The 8,582-nt window shown below is 39.9% G+C and overlaps 1 non-coding gene across 1 annotated transcript; it reads right to left on the minus strand.

Moving 5' to 3' along the window:
* Nucleotides 1-894: 894 nt before the first annotated feature.
* LOC112715141 (small nucleolar RNA R71) lies at nt 895-998 on the minus strand. Its single transcript, XR_003159483.1, has one exon. It is a non-coding gene; the product is annotated as a small nucleolar RNA R71 (small nucleolar RNA).
* Nucleotides 999-8,582: the final 7,584 nt, after the last annotated feature.

Below are 8,582 nucleotides of genomic sequence, written 5' to 3' on the forward strand. Positions count from 1 at the left end.
GCTATACTCAGTTATAGCACATCAAGTTTATGGCGCCGTTGCCGGGGATTGGTTTTCGATTGACAATTCTCAAATTGGAAGTTAACTAGATTGAGCAATTTTTTTTTGTTTTGTTAATTTAGTTCAAGTTACTTGTTGAATTTTGATTTCTGCACTCTGTTATTTGCTTTTTCTTTCTTATGCCTTTCATTTCGAGCAACTAACTCACTGACCCACTAACTATTTGAATTAATTCCTCAACTGCTCTAACCATACTCTTCCATTAACCAAGAGTATTCCACTTGGTTGTTGCTTGTGGTGTGTTCTTGTATGACAGGTAGGAGAGGAGAGACATCAACCCCTCCATATACCGAACCAGAGAGGACCCTTCATAGACTTAGAAGGGAAGCAAGAAGGAAGAGGGTACTGGGAGAAGAAGAATCTGAAGGAGAATCTGAGGACAACTTTGAGGAAGCTCTAGATCTCAACATGGATAGAGAAGTTCACAACCATGAGAGGGATGATGGAAACAATGCCATTCCTGAGAGAAGGGTTCTTGGTTCATACATAAACCCAACCTCTGGGAATTGTGGTAGTAGCATTCAGAAACCACCCATTCAGGCCAACAATTTTGAACTCAAACCACAGCTAATATCACTGGTGGAGAACCATTGTTCATTTGGTGGGAGTGCTAATGAAGATCCAAATCAACATCTGACCAAATTCCTGAGAATTTGTGACACAGTGAAGTCCAATGGAGTCCAGGAAGATGCCTACAAACTGCTCTTGTTCCCATTTTCACTTAGGGACAAGGCAGCTAAGTGGCTGGAATCATTCCCAAGGGACAGCCTAACAACCTGGGATGAGGTGGAGAGCAAGTTTCTGGCACGTTTCTACCCCCCACAAAAGATCAATAGGCTTCGATCTGAGGTTCAGACTTTTAGACAACAGGATGGTGAGACTCTCTACGAGGCATGGGAGAGGTTCAAAGAGTTGACAAGGAAATGCCCACCAAACATGTTCCCTGACTGGGTGCAATTGCATATTTTCTATGATGGACTTTCTTATGAATCAAGGAAGGCTGTAGACCATTCATCCGGAGGTTCATTGAACAGAAAAAAGACTGTGGAAGAAGCCATTGAAGTGATTGAGACAGTGGCTGAGAATGAGTACTACTATGCTTCAGAGAGGCACAACACTAAGAGAGTCATGGAGCTGAACCATGTTGATACAATTCTAGCCCAAAACAAGGTGTTTGCCAAGCAACTAGTAGAGCTCACCAGGAAATTAGACACAAAGCAAGTGGCTGCAATACACACACAAGATCAAGAGGAAGTAAGCATTGAAGGAGGTGATTGGGAAGAGGCCAACTATGTGGGAAATCAACAAAGGCAACCATATGATCCACATTCCAACACTTACAACCCAGGATGGAAAAACCACCCAAACTTTGGGTGGGGAAACCAGCAAAGCCAACCACAAAACCACAAACCTTACAACCACAACCAACATAACAATTCCACATACCAAAACTCCAACCAAAGATCATACCAAGCCACACAAAACACTTACTCCCAACCACCATATCATGGCCAAAATAACCAACCTGCCCAACCTAATCTGAACCAACAATTTCAAGATCAATTAAACAGGATAGAAGGAAGGTTAGTAAACATGGGTCAGGACATAAGTGAGTTGAAAAACTTTAGGGACGATGTGAGATCAACCTTAAGAAACCATGGCGAAAAACTCAAGTGGATGGAGGCTCGAGTAGGAGAACTTTCTCAACAGGCCCCTAAGTCAACTGCAGTGTTCCCTAGTGACACAGAAAAGAATCCTAAAGGGGAACAAAAGGGAGTGAGATGGGAAGAATGCAAGGCCATCACCACATTGAAGGAAGTCTCAGAAGAAGACGGAATCAGACCCTCAGAAAAGGAGCCAGAAATCTTGAAAGAAAGTGTGGAAGAAGCTAAGCAGGAAAGCGAAACGGAGCAAGCTAAGGATATGCAAAAGGAAGGCATGCTGGAAACATACCAACCAAAAGCACCATTTCCTCAGAGGTTAGGAGGAGGTGAAAAAGGGAAAACATATTCAAGGTTCCTAGAGACATTTAAGTCTCTCCATATCAATATTCCCTTTCTTGATATCCTCCAGCAGATGCCTACACATATCAAGTATTTGAAAGAATTGCTGAGCAAGAAAAGAGTTTTGAAGGGAGGACAAACTGTAATAATGAACAAGGAATGCAGTGCACTCATCAAGAAGGACAGAGTCTCTAAGAAAACAGACCCAGGAAGTTTCCATATCCCTTGCATCATAGGGGAAAAAAAATTGATAGAGGATTCTGTGATCTAGGAGCTAGCATAAATGTGATGCCTCTGACTCTTATGAAGAGGCTACAACTGAATGAGGTAAGATACACTGATGTAATCATACAACTGGCTGACAAAACTCAAAAGCAAGCTGAAGGGGTAGTGGAGAATGTGCTGGTGAAAGTGGGAAATTATTTCTTCCCTACAGACTTTGTCATTTTGGACATGGAGGAAAGCTACCTACACCCTATCATTCTGGGAAGGCCATTTCTAGCCACTGCTAGAGCGCTCATAGATGTAGAACAAGGAGAGCTAATTTTGAGAATACATGATGAACAGCTCATTTTCCATGTTTTCAAACCTGCATCTGACCCTGAACCAGAATCTGAAAAGCCTAAGGATGATAGTAGCCATCTCTGTTCGGAGGAAAGCAATCCAGCAACTAAAACTCTAAAACAGTCCTTGGAAGGCAAACAAGATTTGCAAGAGTTAAAGCCACAAGAATTAAAAGAAACAAATAAGAAGGAACCTCCTGGCATAAGAGTCAAAGAAGAAGTCCTCAAGAGAGAGGGAAGAATTGTAAAGAAAGTGCCAAGAGGGTGGAGAAACAAGAAAATTCCCACTGAAGGTTTCTCTCCGGGAGATGAAGTGATATCAAGTCATTATCTGCCAATGCCACCTGGCCTCAAAACCATTCCTTCACAGCTTCCTCAAGTGTTCACAATCAGGAAAGTTCTTTCTATGGAACATTTGGAAATCATAAAGGAATCAAATGGGGACGTTTTCATAGTGAGAGGAGAAGACATCAAGCACTACAATCCACCCTAACAAGGGACAACCGTCAAGCTAGTGACGTTAAAGAAGCGCTTCATGGGAGGCAACCCATGTTTTTAGTATCCTTACTCTTTATTGTTTTACTCTGCATCTAATAAAGCATGGTTTCTTATGCATGAACGTGAATCCTCAGGACAACCGTTGATAAGGTGCACTAAACATTACATGTAAAATACAATTGGTCTCTAAGTTTGGTGTGCCTGAAGGCATCTCCAAATCTTATGCAAAATTGTATTTAGTTTTTCATTCAAGGTGCACAACCAAACATTAAGTTTGGTGTTCCTTTTTGAACACAGTTAATGAAAAGCAAGAAGTTCCTCTGGATTTAGAATTTCATGACAAGTATACCATTTGCATGTCTTAATACTTTGATTTCAATTACTTTAGGTAGTGAAATTGTTTAGGATCAAAGAGTCAAGGTGACTATGATTTATTAAGAATTATGCACATTCATTAAGGACACTAACATGGATTTCATGTCATCAGGAGACATTACCAAACACTAAGTTTGGTGTCCAATAATAAGTGTGCATACATATAAAAGTCACGGCTATAAGCTCATAAAGTTAATCATTGATCTACAATTCAAAAAGAATGAAAAACATGTGCAAGTGCTTTTCCTTATTCACATGACCGAAAAAAAAAATGATAACAAATTTGTTTGTTTGTGCAGGTACAAAAGGAAGGATAATAATGGAGGAAAAAGACAAATGGGGGAGGCACGGTGCTTGGTCAAAAAGGAAGTTCAAAGGTCTTTGAAACTAACAAATGGGAAAAAGAAGTTCTGCATGAAAAGATAGCTACATGTACAACCTAATGCACCTAGAATACTTCCAAGAAAGTGAAAAGCAATTCGTCCTTTTCCCTAATTCATATATTTACCATCAAGTCATCCTTCACAAATCACCCTAGCCGTCCATTTTTCACTTGCTTGCAATATAAAGAACCAATTAGGGAACGAGCTCCACACCACCAAAGCTCCTTCTTGCACATTTCCTTTCATCATAGCATAACTATCTCTTGCCGAAAACAACCTCACCACTCTTCTAACCACATTTTCTTACTTCACCTTGTCAACCTTAGCTTGTTACTCTCCAAAACTAAAGAACCAATGGCAGCCTCATCTAGCCACAAAAGAAGAAAAGACAAGCAACCAATGGAGGAGGAAAGGGAATTTGATGCATGGAAATACAAATCAGTTTTCCATGAGATCCAAGCCGAATGGATGAGACCTAAAAGGGTACTAGCTGAGGTTCCCTTTGACCTGGAAAAGGATGAGTTCCCAGGTATTTGGGAGAAGATCAAAAAGAGGAAGTGGGAGCTCTTGACTAAGCCAATCACTAAGATCAACATCAATCTGGTGAAGGAGTTTTATGCAAATGTAGTGAGGGAGGATCCAACCGTGGAACCTACCTACAAAAGTTATGTGAGAGGGGTGGAAGTTGATTTCAGCCCCAAGGCAATCATGAAAACTCTTGGCCTGAAAAACATACGTTTCAGCCAAGCAAGTTATGAGGAAAGGATGATAGGAGAACCTGACTATACGACTATTGCTGAAGACCTTTGTGCCATCAGAGCTGAATGGGTAAGAAAAACAAAAGGGGCTCCAAGAGTCTTGAGAAGGGGAGACCTAACACCTGAAGCTAAGGGGTGGTATGCAATAGTTAGGAGATCCATCCTACCCACTGCAAACTCTTCAGAAATAGTCCCTAAAAGAGCCATCTTGCTACATTGCATTATGGTGGGAGGAGAGATCAAGGTTCATAAACTCATTGCTGATCAGATACAAGAGTTTAGTGAGAAACGTGACCCTGACTCCTGGCTCCACTTCCCTAGCACCATCATTAGACTATGCATTGATGCCCAAGTACCACTTGAAGATGAAAGACCTAATTGGCTATATCCTGGAATGGCCATAACTGCTCACAGAATGACTCTTGGCCCAACTCCCCCAAGACATACAAAAAGAAGAAATGAAGAAGGGCAACAAGCAGAAGAGGAGCAAGAAGCAGAGCAAGAAAGAGAAGAAGAGCAAGAAGAGCAAAGAAGTCCAGAAAGAAGGCAACAAGTTCCCAGAGACCCCATGGATATGAGCAGAATGCAGGAAATCATGGAAGGAATGTCTCAACAATACATGAGGTCTCAAGAGAGGCAAGAGGACTTTCACCTCAAAATGATGGACATGCAAAGGAACTTTGAATCAAGATTCCTAGATCTGCAAAGGGAACAGAATTTACAATTACAGGAATCCCTCAGCCACATATGCCAACACCAAGATGCCAATATCTTGGCAATCAAGGAAGCCACCACTTTGCAAAATGCAAGATACTCAGTTCAAGCTGATTACAACATCAGCTCTCAAATCAAGCTTAACTACATAGGGGAACATCTACACAAGATGGACCCAGCATTCCCATCTTTTGATGAGTATTTCAAAGGGAGAAAAGAAGGAGAAATAAACAAGGCGATGATCCTTGAAAAAGGAGTGGAAGAAACAATGAAAAAGGCTGGATTCTGGACAAAGCTCATGAGAAAAGATAAAGGAAGTACAAGCGGTCAAAAAGAGGTAAGAAGCAAGAAGAAGCAGAACCCCAAGAATCAAAAAGAACCAAGCAACAAATGAGAGGTGGTCTTGTTCCTTAATAATCAAATAATAGTTTATGAATTGTCTTTATGAGCTTTCTTTCATTTTAAGTCAATTTGTATGTTTGTTTGTTTACTGCTTTGAATAAAGTGAATGCCTAGATGTTTGGATATAACTTCACCTTCTTAAACAAATGCTTGCCATGCTTGTTCTGTTTCCAAAAATAAAAGAAAAGTTTGAACAAAAGTAACTTGGCTCAATTAGTGACAAATCAAGTAGAATTAAGTGGTGGTATGCATGCTTGATTGTTTAGTCAGCTCACTGGAAATTGAGTGTAGAATTATCATTTTTGTGTAGAAGTTGAATACTGTCTATGGATCTTGATGAATAAATGTCTTTGGCCATGAAAAAAAAGAAAGAAAAAGAAGAAGTAAAAGCCACTGAAAAAGGGCAACCAAAAAGCAAGAAAAAGAATTGAGAAAATAAGCTAGGCACCAATGGTTTGAACTTCTGAGACAAATGCCTGTGGTGTTTATGTATTAAGGATATGCTTGGATGAATAGGTTCGGAGGAGTGTTTCAACACTTGGTAACTTGGGTTAACTAACCCGGGATTATCAACCAAAAGTCCATTATCAAGAGCAACCTAAATACAAAACATTTAGTCACACAAAGAGGTGCTGGGCACCAATGTCTCAAGAAGAAATGTGAACTAAAATGACTGTAGTGGATATGTGTAGTGCACTGATAAGAAAAAGAAAATGCCAAAGGCTTGTGCAACACATGACACTGAGCAAACAAGGAGCAAGGGAGCTCTAAGAAAAAGAAAAACAAAGAAAGGAAAAGTGCCAAGGACATAAGAATAACAAGAGGCCATAGCAGTGTTTGATGGATGCAATGAAAAAGTGATAATCTTATCTGATAAGAATGAAAAAGTGATGCTGCAACTTTCTGCATAAAACCCTTCTGATGAACTTCAAATGCTTGCTAATATAGCCAATGTAATTGCTTTCTGTTTCATACTTTCTTCTCAATTAACTCAGGACTTGCTTAGGGACAAGCAAGTATTAAGTTTGGTGTTGTGATGCCAAGGCATCTTGGGCTAGTTTCACTAGCATTTTTCTATTAGTTTTAGTTGTTTTATGCATTTTCTTGAGCTTAAAGTAACCAAGAATGGTTAAATGAACAACAAAGTAATGAATCATCCAAACAGTGTAATTTTGATGCAAATTCCATGAGTTTTTAGTTATATTACTTGAATGCTATGAATGGATGAATTCTCATGAAATTTTGCAAGATTTTGATGCAATTGTTTGGATGATTTCAGGGAAGAGAGGCTAGGCAAGGAAGCAACAAAATCAATGAAGGAAGCTTGAAATTCAAATGGGACGTTTAAGCTCCAGTTTAAGCCTAAACTGGAGCTTAAACGCCAAAATTATGAGAAGAGAGGAAATGCTGTAACTGGCGTTTAACCTCCAGTTTGACCTCAAACTGGAAGTTAAACGCCAGAATGAGAAAGGGCACTAAGGAGCATTCCACGTTTAACCTCCAGTTTGACCTCAAACTGGAGGTTAAACGCCAGAATGAGAATTGAACTAAGGGAGGCACAAAAGCATTTCCACGTTTAACCTCCAGTTTAACCTCAAACTGGAGGTTAAACGTGTTCGACACTTTCTTTTCTCACCAAGAAGCATTCCACGTTTAACCTCCAGTTTGACCTCAAACTGGAGGTTAAACGCCAGAATGAGAATTGAACTAAGGGAGGCACAAAAGCATTTCCACGTTTAACCTCCAGTTTGACCTCAAACTGGAGGTTAAACGCCAGAAGCAATAGAGAGGCACCAGAAGAGTTCCACGTTTAACCTCCAGTTTGACCTCAAACTGGAGGTTAAACGTGTTCGATGGTTTTTCTCCTCCAGGGTGTGTTCTTCATTTCCAAGTTTAACCTCCAGTTTGACCTCAAACTGGAGGTTAAACGTGTTCGATGGTTTTTCTCCTCCAGGGTGTGTTCTTCATTTCCAGGTTTAACCTCCAGTTTGACCTCAAACTGGAGGTTAAATGTGTTCGATCCTAATAGCCTCCAGGGGTTGCTTTCTTCATTTCCAAGTTTAACCTCCAGTTTAACCTTAAACTGGAGGTTAAACGTGTTCGACTATGTACACTCCTGGGGTGCTTTCTTCCAATTCCACGTTTAAGTTTTAGTTTGACCTTAAACTGAAACTTAAACTTCAACTTAAACGCCACTCTTTGAAAGGGTTTCTGGGCCAATTATATTGAGGTTTAAGTTAGCATTTGAGCACAAATATTAACTTAAACCTATTATGGTATGAAAGCCAATTGAATATCATAGTTTATGGGATTGGGCCTGAAGAATTGATGAGTCTGGAACTTCAAATTGTTGAGTCTTGTGTCATTACTTGTTTATCACTAAGTTTGCTCAATGAATGTTACAGAATGGGATCACAGCCTCATCAGGATTATGGATCATAAACCCAAAGCAAAAAGGAAATCAGGGAAAGGCCTCAAAGCCCAAGAATCACAACAGAAGCTCAATTTAGAAAGTGTATAAATAGGATAGAATTGAAGTCAAGGAGGACTTTTTTTTTACTTTTGGACACTTGAGAATTTTTCATCAATTTTTCTAGTTTTGAATTCGGAGCTATGACTCACTAAACCCCTTTCATTGGGTTAGGGAGCTCTATTGTAATTCAATGAATCAATAATAGTTTTATCTTCTTCTTCAATCTTTTCTCTTGAATTTTGTTAGAAAGCTTCTCGATCTAATTCCATTGGGTAGTTGTCTTGGGAAAGAAACTACCCATAATTGGAATCCTTCGGAACCTTGGGAAAGGAATGGAGGATTCATGCTAGAGA

Source organism: Arachis hypogaea, chromosome 1 (assembly GCF_003086295.3).
Source record: "Arachis hypogaea cultivar Tifrunner chromosome 1, arahy.Tifrunner.gnm2.J5K5, whole genome shotgun sequence".
NCBI lineage: Eukaryota > Viridiplantae > Streptophyta > Magnoliopsida > Fabales > Fabaceae > Arachis > Arachis hypogaea.